Here is a 17,135-nt window from a genome sequence, read left to right as displayed (position 1 = left end):
TTTCTGCACTGATTTTCTATTCAATTTCATTGCTTTCATTTTTTTAAACAACTTTATTTAATATATAATACACATAGCAAAAATCCAATCATTTAAAGAATGCAATTAATGTTTTTTAGTATATTCACAGTGTGGTACACCATCACCACAATATTCTTTTCTTTAGTGCATATTCTTTCCTTTTTTGAAGCATGGGAATGAGAAATAAGAATTCTCAAGCCTAACAATGGTTACATAATATACTTAAATATGCCTTAAGAAAAGTTCATTGCATTAATGTTTCTCATTTGCATTAAAGATTGCAGTGTAAATTCAACAAAGATTTAAATGTTTTTGCCCCCAGAGTTCCATAACTCTTACAGATATAGTGTATACAAAAGGTAAAAAGTAAAAACATTCAATTAAAAAAATTCAAAACCATCTCACAAATGAGTTCATAATATAACTGCTACTTCAGCTCATATAAAGCAGGACAAAAACGTGTTAAACTAGGTATAAGTAAACAAAAAGAAGAACCAGGATTTTAAACATGAAGATGATATTTGATAAAGCTAAATCAAATGAATTAACACATTTCTGTATATATTTACGTAATTTAAAATATTTTCAATAAATACACAGTGTAAAAGAAATAGAATATCTACCAAAGTGTGGTTATTATATAAAATCCAAGCAAAAGAGATACAGCTACTACAATGAGCCTCTAAACAGGTGAAGTATAACTCAGAGAACAGGACAAGTAATCAATGTTTTAGGGTCTGCCAAACCTGCAGACATCATTTCCTTTTACCCTTGATGTTAATATTGTATCTATCATTATTTTATTTAATTTTAATTGTATTTATATACTTTTTAATTCCACTGACAAAATTCTCAGGACACTGCAAATTATTAGGTTTTCCTTAATCCATTTATTTTCACCAAAAAGTGTAAAGGGAAAAATCACTAAGCAAAATAACGTTAAGCAGGAAATTATTTATTTCTTTATAGTGACCACATGAAGCCTTTTATTCTTTTTCCAAGAAAGGGCTCAGTGAAATTGGCCTACCTACAGTGAGTACAATAGTGACAATGTGTTGATCCCAAGTTTTCTATGAGAAAGAAAATAACTGCATGGCAGTTTTAGAGGTTTAAAGCCATATTTGGTAATTTTCTCTAAGATCCTCCATACAACTAATCAGATATATGGATATATGTTTATGTATAGTTGGTTCACTTTGTTATACAGCAGAAACTAAAACAACATTGTAAAGAAATTATACTCCAATAAAGAGGTTAAAAAAAAAGTTGATGGTGCTTTACATAAAAAGAATTGAGAGTAACAATTGCACAATGAAATAAATATTTCTGGTGTTTTTTTCTAAATTCCTGTATTTTTTTAAACATCTTTATTGGAGTATAATTACTTTACAATGGTGTGTTAGTTTCTGCATTATAAAAAAGTGAATCAGTTATACATATACATATGTCCCAATATCTCTTCCCTTTTAATTCTCCCTCCCTCCCACCCTACTTATCCCACCCCTCTAGGCGGGCAAAAATCACTGAGCTGATCTCCCAGTGCTATGCGGCTACTTCCCACTAGCTACCTATTTTATGTTTGGTAATGTATATATGTCGATGCCACTCTCTCACTTTGTCACAGCTTACCTTTCCCCCTCCCCATATCCTCAAGTCCATTCTCTAGTAGCTCTGTGTCTTTATTCCCGTCTTGCCAGTAGATAATCCATGACCTTTTTAAAAAATTTTTTTAGATTCCATATAAATGTGTTAGCATATGGTATTTATTTTTCTCTTCCTGACATACTTCACTCTGTATGAGAGTCTCTAGGTCCATCTACCTCACTACAAATAACTCAATTTCTTTCCTTTTTAAGGATGAGTAATATTCCATTGTATATATGTGCATCTTCTTTATCCATTCATCTGTTGATAGGCACTTAGATTGCTTCCAAGTTCTGGCTATTGTAAATAGAGCTGCAATGGATATTTTGGTACATGACTCTTTGAATTATGGTTTTCTCAGGGTATATGCCCAGTAGTGGGATTGCTGGGTCGTATGATAGTTCTATTTTTAGTTTTTTAAGGAACCTCCATACTGTTCTCCAGAGTGGCTGTATCAATTTACATTCCCACCAACAGTGCAAGAGTGTTCCCTTTTCTCCACACCCTCTCCAGCATTTATTGTTTCTAGATTTTTTGATGATGGCCATTCTGACAGGTGTGAGATGATATCTCATGGTAGTTTTGATTTACATTTCCCTAACGATTAATGATGTTGAGCATTCTTTCATGTACATCTGTACAATCTGTACATCTTCTTTGGAGAAATGTCTATTTAGGTCTTCTGCTGATTTTTGGATTGGGTTGTTTGTTTTTTGATATTGAGATGCATGAGCTGCTTGTAAATTTTGGAGATTAATCCTTTTTCAGTTGCTTCATTTGGAAATGTATTCTCCCATTCTGAGGGTTGTCTTTTGGTCTTGTTTAAGGTTTCCTTTGCTGTGCAAAAGCTTTAAAGTTTCATTAGGTCCCATTTGTTTATTTTTGTTTCCATTTCTCTAGGATGTGAGCCAAAAAGGATCTTGCTGTGATTTATGTCATAGAGTGCTCTGTCTAGGTTTTCCTCTAAGAGTTCGATAGTGTCTTCCTTACATTTAGGTCTTTATCCATTTTGAGTTTCTTTTTGTATATGGTGTTAGGGAGTGTTCTAATTTCATACTTTTACGTGTACCTGTCCAGTTTTCCCAGCACCACTTATTGAAGAGGCTGTCTTTTCTCCACTGTATATTCTTGCCTCCTTTATCAAAGATAAGGTGACCATATGTGCGTGCGTTTATCTCTGGGCTTTCTATCCTGTTCCATTGATCTATATTTCTGTTTTTGAGTCAGTACCATACTGTCTTCATTACTGTAGGTTTGTAATATAGACTGCAGTCAGGGAGCCTGATTCCTCCAGCTCCATTTTTCGTTCTCAAGATTGCTTTGGTTATTCGGGGTCTTTTGTGTTTCCATACAAATTGCGAAATTTTTTGTTCTAGTTCTGTGAAAAATGCCAGTGGTAGCTTGATAGGGACTGCACTGAATCTGTAGATTGCTTTGGGTAGTAGAGTCATTTTCACAATGTTGATTCTTCCAATCCAAAAACATGGTATATCTCTCCATCTATTTGTATCATCTTTAATTTATTTCATCAGCATCTTATAATTTTCTGCATATAGGTCTTTTGTGTCCTTAGGTAGGTTTATTCCTAGATATTTTATTCTTTTTGTTGCAATGGTAAATGGGAGTGTTTTCTTAATTTCACTTTCAGATTTTTCGTCCTTAGTGTATAGGAATGCAAGAGATTTCTGTGCATCATGTTGTATCCTGCTACTTTACCAGATTCATTGATTAGCTATAGTACTTTTCTGGTAGCATCTTTAGGATTCTCTATGTATAGTATCATGTCATCTGCAAACAGTGACAGCTTTACTTCTTTTCTGATTTGGATTCCTTTTATTTCTTTTTCTTCTCTGATTGCTGTGGCTAAAACTTCCAAAACTATGTTGAATAATAGTGGTGAGACTGTGCAACCTTGCCTTGCTCCTGATCTTAGTGGAAATGGTTTCAGTTTTTCACCATTGAGGACGATATTCGTTGTGGGTTTGTCTTATATGGCCTTTATTATGTTGAGGAAAGTTCCCTCTATGCCTACTTTCTGCAGGGCTTTTATCATGAATGGGTGTTGAATTTTATCGAAACTTTCTGTGCATCTATTGAGAGGATCATATGGTTTTTATTCTTCAATTTGTTAATATGGTGTATCACATTGATTGATTTGCATGTATTGAAGAATCATTGCATTCCTGGGATAAACATCACTTGATCATTGTGTATGATCCTTCTGATTCCCTGCTGGATTCTGTGTGCTAGTATTTTGTTGAGGGTTCTTGCATCTTTGTTCAACAGTGATATTGGCCTATAGCTTTCTTTCTTTGTGACATCTTTGTCTGGTTTTGGTATCAGGGTCATGGTGGCTTTGTACAATGACTTTGGGAGTGTTCCTGCCTCTGCTATATTTTGGAAGAATTTGAGAAAGATAGGTGTCAGCTCGTCTCTAAATGTTTAATAGAATTCACCTGTGAAGCCATCTGGTCCTGAAGCTTTGTTCGTTGGAAGATTTTTAATCACAGTTTCACTTTCAGTGCTTATGATTGGTCTATTTATATTTTCTATTTCTTTCTGGTTCAGTCTTGGAAGCTTGTGCATTTCTAAGAATTTGTCTATTTCTTCCAGATTGTCCAATTTATTGTCATAGAGTTGCTTATAGTAATGTCTCATGATCCTTTGTATTTTTGCAGTGTCAGCTGTTTTTCATTTCTAATTCTTTTGATGTGAGTCTTCTCCATTTTTTTCTTGATGAGTCTGGCTAATGGTTTATCTATTTTGTTTATCTTCTCAAAGAAACAGTTTTTAGTTTTATTGGTCTTTGCTATCGTTTCCTTCATTTCTTTTTCATTTATTTCTGATGTTTATGATTTCTTTCCTTCAGCTAATTTTGGGGATTTTTCGTTCTTCTTTCTCTAATTGCTTTAGGTGTAAGATTTGGTTGTTTATTTGAGATGTTTCTTGTTTCTTACGTTAGGATTGTATTGCTATAAACTTCCCTCTTAGAACTTCTTTTGGTGCAGCTCATCGGTTTTGGGTCCTCGTGGGGTTTTTTTTGTTTTTTTTTTAAGCAAAGCCTTTATTTTCAAGGAAAAAAGTATATTTTCTCATTTTCTGTTCTTGTCATAAATTTTAATTATTTCCAGTGGAACCAAAACCTCCTGAACCCCTTTCAGTGTCATCTAAAACTTGAACTTCCTCTATTTCTGGGTAAAATATCCGTTCACAAATGAGCTGTGCAATTCGATCACCCTTTTTGACTTCGAACTTTTCTTTGCCAAAATTAAACAGTACAACACCAACATTTCCTCTATAATCTTCATCTATGACACCAGCTCCTACATCTATGAAGTGTTTTGCAGCCAAGCCAGAACGTGGAGCTACTCTCCCATAGCACCCAGAAGGAAGAGCTATTTGAATGTCTGTTTTCACAAGGGCTTTCTCCATAGGTGGTACTGTGTAATCATAGGCACTGTATAGGTCATAGCCCGTGGCGCGCTCGGACCCCTTTGTCGGAGCGGTGGCCTGCTCCAAAAGCCGGACAAAGCGGAGCCGCATGCTGCCCTCCTCCACAGGCCGGGCCCGTTTGCTGGGGGAGATGATTTGCGCCTCTTGAGAGCAGGGCATGGCAGGGCAGAACGTGAGCACAAAGGGCGGTCCTCGTGTTTTCATTGTCACTTGTTTTCAAGTATGTTTTGATTTCCTCTTTGATTTCTTCAGTGATCTCTTAGTTAGTAAGTAGTGTGTTTTTTAACCTCCATGTGTTTGTATCTTTTAGATATTTTTTCCTGTAATTGATATCTAGTCTCATAGCATTGTGTTCGCAAAAGCTACTTTATACGATTTCAATTTTCTTAAAGTTACCAAGGCTTGATTTGTGATCCAATATATGATATATCCTGGAGAATGTTCCATGAGCACTTGGGAAGAATGTGTATTCTGTTGTTTTTGGATGGAATGTCCTATAAATATCAATCAAATTCATCTTGTTTAATATATCATTTAAAGCTTGTGTTTCCTTATTTATTTTCATTTTGGATAATTTGTCCATTGGTGAAAGTGGGGTGTTAAAGTCCCCTACTATGAATGTGTTACTGTCGATTTCCCCTTTTATGGCTGTTAGTATTTGCGTTATATATTGAGGTGCTCCTATATTGGGTGCATAAATATTTACAAATGTTATATATTCTTGGATTGATCCCTTGATCATTATGTAGTGTCCTTCTTTGTCTCTTGGAATAGTCTTTGTATTAAAATCTATTTTTTCTGATATAAGAATTGCTACTGCAGCTTTCTTTGATTTACATTTGCGTGGAATATCTTTTCCATCCACTTACTTTTAGTCTGTATGTGTCCCTCTGTCTGAAGTGGGTCTGTTGTAGACAGCATATATACGGGTCTTGTTTTTTTATCCATTCAGCCAACCTATGTCTTTTGGTTGTAGCATTTCATCCATTTACACTTAAGGTAATTATCAATATGTTTGTTGCTATTATCACTTTCTTAATTGCTTTGGGTTTTTTATTTAGGTCTTTCCCTTCTCTTCTGTTTCCTGCCTAGAGAAATTCCTTTAGCATTTGTTGTAAAGGTGGTTTGCTGGTGCTGAACTCTCTCACCACCAAATCTTGTCTGTAAAGGTTTTAATTTCTCCATCAAATCTGAATGAGATCCTTGCTGGGTAGAGTAATCTTGGTAGTAGGTTTTTCTCCTTCATCACTTTAAATATGTCCTGCCACTCCCTTCTGGCTTGCAGAGTTTCTGCTGAAAAATCAGGTTTTAACCTTATGGGGATTCCGTTGTGTGTTATTTGTTGGTTTTCCCTTGTTGCTTTTAATATTTTTTCCTTGTACTTCATTTTTGTTAGTTTGAGTAATATGTGGCTTGGCATGTTTCTCCCTGGGTGTATCCTTTATGGAACCCTCTGTGCTTCCTGGATTTGATTAACTCTTTCCTTTCCCATATCATGGAAGTTTTCAACTCTAATCTCTTCAAATATTTTCTCAGCCCCTTTTTCTCTTCTGCTTTTGGGACCCCTAAACTTCGAATGTTGGTGCGTTTAATGTTGTGCCAGAGGTCTCTGAGACTGTCCTCAATTCTTTTAATTGTTTTTTCTTTATTCTGCAGTAGTTTTTTCCACTATTTTTTCTTCCAGGTCACTTATCCGTTCTTCTTCCTCAGTTATTCTGCTATTGATCCCTTCTAGAGAATTTTTAATTTCATTTATTGTGTTGTTCATCACTGTTTGTTTGCTCTTTAGTTCTTCTAGGTCCTTGTTAAACATTTCTTGTATTTTCTCCATTCTATTTCCAAGATTTTGGATCATCTTTACTATCATTATTCTGAATTCTTTTTCAGGTAGACTGCCCATTTCCTCTTCACTTGTTTGGTCTGGTGGGTTTTTCCCTTGTTCTTTCATCTGCCGTGTGTTTCTCTCTCTTCTCATTTTGCTTAACTTACTGATTTTGTGGTTTCCTTTTTGCAGGCTGTAGGTTCATAGTTTCCTTTTGTTTTGGTGTGTGTCCCCAGTGGCTAAGTTTGGTTCAGTGGGTTGTGTAGGCTTCCTGGTGGAGGGGACTTGTGCCTGTGTTCTCGTGGATGAGGCTGGATCTTGTCTTTCTGATGGGCAGGTCCACATATGGTGGTGTGTTTTGGGGTGTCTCTGGCCTTAATATGAATTTATGCAGTCTCTCTGCTAATGGACGGAGTTGTGTGCCTGTCTTGCTAGTTGTTTGGCATAGGGTGTCCAGCACTGTAGCTTGATGATCATTGAGTGGAGCTGGGTCTTGGTGTTGAGATGGAGATCTCTGGGAGATTTTTGCCATTTGATATTACGTGGAGCTTGGAGGTCTGTTGTGGACCAGTGTCCTGAAGTTGGCCCTCCCACCTCAGAGGCACAGCCCTTACACGTGACTGGAGCACCAAGAGCCTGTCATCCACATAACTTAGAATAAAAGGAAGAAAAAGAAAGAAAGAAAGAAGAAGATAAAATAAAATATATTTATTAAAATAATTATTAAGGAAAAATAATTTTTTGTTGAAAATATGTTTTAAAACTAATAAAAAAACCGGACCGACAGAACCCTAGGACAAATGTAAATCCAAATCTATACAGAGAAAATCGCACACAGATACATACACATACACACTCACAAAAAGAGAAAAAGGGGAAAAAAATATAAATCATTGCTCCCAAAGTCCACCTCCTCAATTTGGTATGATTCATCCTCTATTCAGGTATTCCACAGATGCAAGGTACATCAAGTTGATTGTCGAGATTTAATCCGCTGCTCCTGAGGCTGCTGGGAGAGATTTCACTTTCTCTTGTTTTTTCGTACAGCTCCTGGTTTCAGCTTTAGATTTGGACATGCCTCTGTGTGTAGGTCACCTGCGGGTGTCTGTTCTTCGCTCAGAAAGTAAGGGGTTAAAGGCGCAGGTGATTCGGTGGCTCTGGCTCACTCAGGCCCGGGGGAAGTAGGAGTACGGATGCGATGCGGGGTGAGCCTGCAGCGGCAGAGGCCGGTGTGATGTTGCACCAGCCTGAGGCCCGCCGTGTTTTCCCGGGGAAGTTTTCCCAGGATCACGGGACACTGGCAGTGGTGGGCTGCACAGGCCGCCCAGAGAGGATGTGTGGATATTGACCTGTGCTTGCACACAGGCTTCTTGGTGAGTGTAGCAGCAGCCTTAGCGTCTTATGCCCGTCTCTGTGGTCCGCGCTGATAGCCGTGGCTCGCGCCCGTCTGTGGAGCTCCTTTAAGCGGCGCTCTAAATCCCCTCTCCTCATGCACCAGGAAACAAAGAAGCAGGAAAAAGTCTCTTGTCTCTTAGGCAGTTCCAGACTTTTTCCCGGACTCCCTCCCAGCTAGTTGTGGTGCACTCGCCCCTTCAGGCTGTGATCACACAGCCAACCCCAGTCCTCTCCCTGGGATCCGACCTCTGAAGCACGAGCCTCAGCTCCCAGCACCCGCCCGCCCCAGCGGGTGAGTAGACAAGCCTCTCGGGCTGGTGAGTGCTGGTCAGCACCAATCCTCCATGCAGGAACCTCTCCACTTTGCCCTCCACAGCCTGTTGCTGCCCTCTCCTCCTGGCTCCAAAGCTTCCCCTCTGCCACCTGCAGTCTCCGCCGGCGAAGGGGCTTCCTAGTGTGTGGAGACCTTTCCTCCTTCACAGCTCCCTCCCACTGGTGTAGGTCCCATCCCTATTTTTTGTCTCTGTTTTTTCTTTTTTCTCTTGCCCTGCCTAGGTATGTGTGGTATTTCTTGCCTTTTGGGAGGTCTGAGGTCTTCTGCCAGCATTCAGTTTTTCCACATGTAGATGTATTTCTGATCTATGTGTGGGGAGGACGGTGATCTCCACGTCTTACTCTTCCACCATCTTGAAGCTCCTCCCCATTTGTTTATTTTTGTTTTTCTTTCCATTTCTCTAGGAGGTGGGTCAAAAAGGATCTTGCTGTGATTGATGTCGTAATGTGTTCTGCTTATGTTTTCCTCTGAGAGTTTTATAGTATCTGGCCTTACATTTAGGTCTTTAATCCATTTTGAGTTTATTTTTATGTATGGTGTTAGGGAGCATTCTACTTTCATTCTTTGCCATGAAGCTGTCCTGTTTTCCCAGCACCACTTATTGAAGAGGCTGTTTTTTCTCCATTGTATATTATTGCCTCCTTTATCAAAAATAACTTGACCATATGTGTGGGGGTTTATCCCTGGGCTTTCTATCCTGTTCCATTGATCTACATTTCTGTTTTTGTGCCAGTACCATACTATCTTGTTTACTGTAGCTTTGTAGTATAGTCTGAAATAAGGGAACCTGATTCCTTTAGCTCCGTTTTTCTGTCTCAAGATTGCTTTTGCTATTCAGACTCTTTTGTGTTTCCATAAAAATCGTGAATTTTTTTGTTCTAGTAGTAGTGAAAAATGCCAGTGGTATTTTGATAGGGATTACATTGAATCTGTAGATTGCTTTGGGTAGTAGAGTCATTTTCACAATGTTGATTCTCACAATCCATAGAATATGGTATGTCTTTCCATCTGTTTGTCTCATCTTTGATTTATTTCATGAGTGTTTTATGGCTTTTGGAGTACAGGTCTTTTGCCTCCTTAGGTAGGTTTATTCCTAGGTATTATATTCTTTTTGTTGCAATGATAAATGGGTGTGTTTCCTTAATTTATCTTTCAGATTTTTCATTAGTGTATAGGAATGCAAGAGATTTCTGTGCATTAATTTTGTGTCCTGCTACTTTACCAAATTCATTGATTAGCTCGAGTAGTTTTCTGGTAGCATCTTTAGGATTTTCTATGTATAATATCATGTTGTTTGTAAATGTGACAGCATTACTTCTTCTTTTCTGAGTTAGATTCCTTTTATTTCTTTTTCTTCTGTGATTGCTGTGGCTGAAACTTCCAAAACTATTTTGAATAATTGTGGTTAGAGTGGACAGCCTTGTCTTTTTCCTGATCTTAAAGGAAATGTTCAGTTTTTCACCATTGAGAACGATGTTGCCTGTGGGTTTGTCATATATAGCCTTTATTTTGTTGAGGTAAGTTCCATCTGTGCCTGCTTTCTGAAGGGTTTTTATCATAAATGTGTGTTGAATTTTGTTGAAAGCTTTTTCTGCATCTATTGAGATGATCATATGGTTTTTCTCCTTCAATTTGTTAATATGGTTTATCGCATTGATTGATTTGCATATATTGAAGAATCCTTGCATTCATGGGATAAACCCCACTTGATCATGGTGTATGACCCTTTTAATGTGTTGCTGGATTCTGTTTGCTAGCTGAGGATTCTGTTGAGGATTTTTGCATCTATGTTCATCAGTGATATTGGCCTGTAGTTTTCTTTCTTTGTGACATCTTTGTCTGGTTTTGCTATCAGGGTGATATTGGCCTCGTAGAATGAGTTTGGGTGTGTTCCTCCCTCTTCTATATTTTGGAAGATTTTGAGAAGAATAGGTCTTTGCTTTTCTTTGAATGTTTGATAGAATTCGCATGTGAAACCATCTGGCCCTGGGCTTTTGTTTGTTGGAAGTTTTTAAATCACAGTCTCAATTTCAGTGCATGTGATTGGTCTGTTTATATTTTCTATTTCTTTCTGGTTCAGTCTTGGAAGGTTGTGCTTTTCTAAGAATTTGAGGCTGACTAGTTTATATTCCACATGTGATTGAGATCAGACAGTATTTTTTTTCTCTGTCTGGCTTGTTTCAGTCAGCATAATGTCCTCTAGTTCCACCCATGTTGTCACAGATGGCAGGATTGCCTTCTTTTTTAAAGGCTGAATATTATTCCATTGTATGTATATACCATGATTTACTTTTCCATTCATCTAGTAATGGCTATCTACGTTGTTTCTATGTCTTGGCTATTGTGAATAATGCTGTGATGAACATAAGAGTGCAGGTATCTCTTTGAAAATCATGATTTCAAATCCTTTGGATAAATATCCAGAGGTGGGATTTCAGGGTCATATGGTAGCTCTATTATTATTTTCTTTGTGAAACATATGTATTGTTTTTCCATAAAGAATGTACCAACTAACATTCCCACCAACAATTTACAAGTGTTCCCTTTTTTCCCAACCTTGTTAACACTTATCTTTTTAAAAAAAATAATAGCAGTCCTAACAGGTGTAATGTGATATTTTGTGCTTTTGATTTTCATTTTCCTGATGATTAGTTGAGCACTCTTTCATCTACTTGTTGGTTATTTGTACATGTCCTTTGGAGAAATATATGTTTAGGTTCTTTGCTCTTTTTAACCTGAATTATTTGTATTTTTGCTATTGATTTATATGAGTTCTTTACATATTTGGGGTATTAATCCCTTATCAAATATGTAGTTTGCAAATGTTTTCTGTCAATTCACATTTTCATTTTGTTAATTGTTTCTTTTGCCATGCAGAAAGTTTTTAGTTTGATGTAGTCCCACTTGTTTATGTTTTGTCTTTGTTGCATGTGTTTCTGGTAACATAGCCAAGTAATCAATGACAAGACCAATCTGAAATACATTCTCCCCTATGTTTTCTTCTAGTAGTTTATGGTTTCAGGTTTTATGCTTAAGTCTTTTATCCATCTTGAGTTGATTTCTGCATATGATGTAAAATATGGTCTAATTCCATTGTTTTTCATGTGGATATCTAATATTTTCAACACTATTGAAGAGACTATCTTTTCCCATTTTGTACTCTTGGGGCACTAATAAAAAATTAGTTGACTGTTTATATGAGTTTATTTCCAGGCTTTCTATTCTGTACCATTGGTCTATACATCTGATTTTATGCCTGTATCATACTGTTTTGATTACTATGGCTTTGTAATATAATTTGAAATCAGGAAGTCAGATGCCTCCAGCTTTGGTCCTCTTTGTATGACTGCCTCAGCTATTTAGGGTCTTTTGTGTTTTCTTTTGTATTTTAGGATTGTGTTTTCTATTTTTGTGAAAAATGTACTGCAGTTTTGATAGGGATTGCTTTGAATATGCTGACTACTTTGAGTAGTATGGACATTTTAACAACGTTAATTTTCTAATGCACCAACATGAGATATATTTCCACTTCTTTGTGTGTTCTTCAATTTCGTTCATCAATGTTGTATAGTTTTCTGAGTACAGGCATTTCACCTCCTTAGATTTATTCCCAAGTGCTTTATTATTTTTGATTCAATTGTAAATGGAATTGTTTTCTTAATTTCTATCTCTGATAGTTTGTTGTATTTATATAGAAATGCAACAGGTTTCTGTATATTAATTTAGTACCCTGTAACTTTAAAGAATTCATTTATTTGTTCTAATAATTTTTTGTTGGAATTTTTGAGATTTTTTTAATATACGTATCATGTCATCAGCAAATAGTGAAAGTTTTACTCCTTCCTTTCCAATCTGGATACCTTTTCTCCCAAGCCAAACTGTATCCAGCTTTATTAAAGATACCTTTTATAAACTATCATGTTATTTCAGGTAGGACATGGGCAGATAATTGTTAACAGTATACAACAATTTTCAAACTCCCATTTTCAATGGACTACCAAAATCAGAAATCCACTATAAAACCCAATGAAGTCTTCATGTGATGCTCTGAACAGGGAAAGTTTAGAGTGTGGGTTGACATTTCACATTTAACATGTTATTTAACAACTTTTTACAAGCCAACCCTGACTTTCAGGAAATGGAAATGAAAATGGTAGAAAAATCAATCTGAAGACCCACAATCTAAAAAAGGAATCATTCATCTTTTGAGGGATGCTATCTCAATGGTGACACTGGAAAGTCCAGATTGCCTGACATACTAGCAACCAATTTTGGGGGGTCGGGTTCCAACAGGTCTCTGGGTTTAAGAGAGTTAAGTCTATGCTGAGAGTGGAGAGGGAGAAGAGCACCTAAAAACTTATTTTAGTTGTTCCATACCACAAGGAGTTTGTGCCAACATGGCTAATGTGTGTCAACATCAAGGAATCCCTCCTTCCTGGGAACCAAGAGGAAGTGTTTCAAAACTGGACAGGAAAGGTGTTTTTTCCCCACATCAATCCAGCTTCAGAATTATTCTATTAGTGACATGTGCCCTTCCCAAAAAAACAACAATTAAATGTTCTGTGTGCTAACAACATAGCTTTAAAAAAGGTAAAACAAAATTCTGAATTTTTATAAAACTTGATAAAAAAATAGTATTTCAAACTACTGTCACCAGAAGTACACAGTTATCAAAAATGTACACACTTCACTTGGCATCTCCAGCACCTTCAGCTTTCTGTACCTGGTCCGTTATAACACTTCTATTTTTTGCAGGGTTATTCCCATCCTTGTCAGCATCAACTTTCCCCTTTTTCCCTTTGGGTACCTTCTCTCCCTTCTTTGCAGGGGCCTTTTTAAGCTTGGGCTCTGGCTTTGGAGGAGCAGGTTTAGCAGATAACCTTGCAGATCTTCTCTGTGGTTTGTCCTTCACCTTGGCTTTATCTCCTTTAGCATCCCCTTCAGCATTTCTCTTGGGCATGGTTGCAACGACAGTGAGATGTAGACAATGAACACAGGAATACAGTGGTGCACGGGCTTTGGTCGGTCCAGGGATCGCTCTTGTCTCTTTTTTGCACTGCTCCTAGCTAAATTTTCTTTCTTTTTCTTGCCTAACTGCTGTGGCTAAGACATCTAATAATATGCTGAATAAAAGTGGTAAGAGTGGGCATCCTTGTCTTGCACCTGACCTTAGAGGGAAAGCTTTCCTTTTCACCAATGGGTATGATATTAACTGTGGGTTTATAATATATGGTCTTTATTATATTGAGGTATGTTCCCTCTATACTCACTTTGTGGAGAGTTTTTATCATGAATGGATGTTGAATTTTGTCAAAAGATTTTTCTGCATCTATTAAGATATTCATGTGAGTTTTATCTTTTGTTTTGTTAATGTGGTGTATTACACTGATCTAGTGATGTTAAACCATTTTTACATCCCTGAAATAAATCTCACTTGATCATGGTATATGATCCTTTTAATGTATTGTTGAATTCATTTTGCTAATATTTTGTTGAGGTTTTTGGCGTCTGTGTTCATCTGGGATATTGGCGTATAATTTGCTTTCTTAATAGTGTCTTTGTCTGATTTGGTATCAGGGTAATACTGACCTAATAAAATGAGTTTGGAAGTGTTTCTTCCTCTTCAATTTTTTGGAATAGTCTGAGAAGGATGGGTGTTAACTCTTCTTTAAATATTTTGTAGAATTCACCTGTAAGCCATCTGGGTTTTTTGGGAGCTTTTTGGGTTTTTTGAAGCTTTTTGATTACTGATTCAATTTCCTTGCTAGTAATTGTGCTTTTCAGATTTTCTCTTTCTTCACGATTCATTCTTAGAAGATAGTATATTTCTAGAAATTTATCCATTTCTGCTAGATTGTCTAATTTCTTGGCATATAAATTTTCACAGTATTCTTTTATGATCTTTTGTATTTCTGTGGTGTTGGTGGTAATTTCTTTTCTTTCATTTCTGATCTTATTGGTTTGGGCTCTTTTTTTTCTTGATGAGTCTGTCTACAAGTTTGTCAATTTTTTTAAACAGAGAAAACCACTTTTAACTTCTAATTTAAAAAAAAATTTCTCTTGCTGCTAGTTCCTTCCCCTCAGCCTGAAAACATGTTTAACTCCTCTCCCATTTCTCATCCTTCAGTTAGTGGTATATTTTTTATCTTACTATCTTTTATTCAGGCAAGGTAGACAGTAGAGAATCATCTTTGAGTCTTCACTTTTATCAATTCATCATAAAATTCTACTGACAATATCATTCTTCTTACTTGTGTCAGGCACATTTCTAAGTACATAAGCTTTGTTTTCCCAATCAATCTTTCACTACACTGCATTATTCTTTTTTTACATGTAAGAAAACAGAAACTTTGAGGTTCACAGCTAAGTGATGAAGTCAGAATTTGAACTCAAGCCTGTTTATTTCCAAAGCTGTGTCTTGATGTCTTTTCAATTTGTCCTCTCCTGTCTTTTTCCACTGCTGTTGCTCTTGCTCACATCATCACAATGGAAGCTCTGTTAGCCAATCCCCAATTAGTCAAATCACCTCATTAACAATACTTTCCGATCCTCTTTCACACTCATCATTGGAGACTAGTAGGAGATTGTCTGGTACATTGAACTTTCCTGGTCCCAACAATTTGGTTGTATGTTTTTACCAAGAAACAGTTGTATTTTTTCCACAAGCCAGTCAATGTAGTTGTACTTTTCATTATGTTATAGTATTTAATTAAATATTATGTAAACCAATGAAACCTGAGTGTGTAAGAGAGCTGTTCCTATGAAAACTAAGTTGTAATTCTTTGGAAAGACTTGGTGAGAGTGAGTGGCTGAAAATATTATAATTCAAATAAGTATGAGAAAAGTGAACCAAACATAATTGGGAAAAGTTCATAAACATGTCTTTAAGATTCAGTACTTGATTGCTCTTTGCTGCAATTTAAAGAAATAGAAATATGAGTGTGGCTCATGCAAGAAAAATGGTACAATTCCAATTAGCATACTTATACTCAGAGGAAGGGCCTTGGCACTGTATTATACAATTGCTGGATGAGTGTACGCATATATGTCTCAGGTTAAAACTATAATCTCTAAGGTAAATGTATATATCTTTTCTTAATTCCTTGCTTGTTAAAGCAAATGACTGATCAAATTCAGTCCCTGATTTCATTGAATGAGAGGTCTTCCACCTTATCTTCCATTATTTTCCAAATAGTAACAGTACCTTTTATCTGACCCCCTAATCTTTAGCCATCATTTTCTCCATTCAGTTAACAAATACTTTTAGGAGCCTACTAATTTCCAGCATTACCTTCTTAAAACTCATATCTAAGCCTCTTGCTCCTTTACTCACAATAACTCAGTGCCTTTCCATGGTCTACAGAATGAAGTTAAAATTATGTAGGAGAATACTAAAGACCCACAGGGATCTGATTTCCCCCCTCATTTTAAAATAACTTTTATTTTTATTTTATTGCAGTATAGTTGCTTTATGTATACATATATCCCCTCTTTCTTGGATTTGCTTCTCATTTAGGTCACCACAGAGCACTGAGTAGAGTTCCCTGTGCTATACAGTAGGTTCTCATTAGTTATCTATTTTATGCATAGTATCAATAGTGTATATATGTCAATCCCAATCTCCCAATTCATCCCACCCACCCCCAAAGGATCATACAAATTTGTCAATTTTTTTATCTTGAAGATAAAACTTCAAGATAAAAGTTAAAGATAAAAGAGGTGGTTGAAGAACCACCTCTTAGTTTCATTGATCTTTTCTATTTTTTGTCTCTATTTAATTTATTTCCACTCTCATGTTTATTATTTCCTTCCTTCTAATTTTGGTCTTTACTTGTTTTTCTTTTTCTAGTTCTTTCTTTCTTTCTTTCTTTCTTTTTGCAGTATGGGGGCCTCTCACTGTGGTGTCCTCTCCCGTTTTGGAGCACAGGCTCTGGACGCGCAGGCTCAGTGGCCATGGCTCACGGGCCCAACCGCTCTGCGGCATGTGGGATCTTCCCAGACCGGGGCACGAACCCGTGTCCCCTGCATTGGCAGGCGGACTCTCAACCACTGCATCACCAGGGAAGCCCGTCTAGTTCTTTTACATGTACATTTAGGTTGATTATTTGAGATTTTTCTTGTTTCTTGAGAAACAAGAAAATAGACCAATAGACATCTATTGGTTTGAACTTCCCTTCTAGAACTGCTTTTTGCTGCATCCCATAGATTTTGGATTGTGGTGTTTCCCTTTTCATTTGTGTCAAGTTATCTTTTATTTCCTCTTTGAGTTCTTCATTGACATATTAATTGTTTAGTAGCATGTTGTTTAGTCTCCACATGTTTGTGTTTTTTGCAGTTTTCTTCTTGTAGTTGATTTCTAGTTTCATACATTTGTGTTGGAAAAGATGCTTGATATGATTTCAATCTTCTTAAATTTATTGAGACCTGTTTTGTGGCCTAGCATGGGATATATCCTGGAGAATGCTC

The 17,135-nt window shown here is 36.7% G+C and overlaps 2 pseudogenes; both read right to left on the bottom strand.

Moving 5' to 3' along the window:
• Window positions 1–4,721: 4,721 nt before the first annotated feature.
• On the bottom strand, window positions 4,722–5,277 carry LOC112397493 (deoxyuridine 5'-triphosphate nucleotidohydrolase, mitochondrial pseudogene; annotated as a pseudogene).
• An 8,079-nt stretch (window positions 5,278–13,356) lies between these two features.
• On the bottom strand, window positions 13,357–13,629 carry LOC112397504 (non-histone chromosomal protein HMG-17 pseudogene; annotated as a pseudogene).
• Between the last annotated feature and the right edge of the window lie 3,506 nt (window positions 13,630–17,135).

The sequence above is a fragment of the Neophocaena asiaeorientalis genome, unplaced genomic scaffold (assembly GCF_003031525.2).
Source record: "Neophocaena asiaeorientalis asiaeorientalis breed wild unplaced genomic scaffold, Neophocaena_asiaeorientalis_V1.1 scaffold1108, whole genome shotgun sequence".
NCBI lineage: Eukaryota > Metazoa > Chordata > Mammalia > Artiodactyla > Phocoenidae > Neophocaena > Neophocaena asiaeorientalis.
This window is presented reverse-complemented; position numbering and strand designations above follow the sequence as displayed.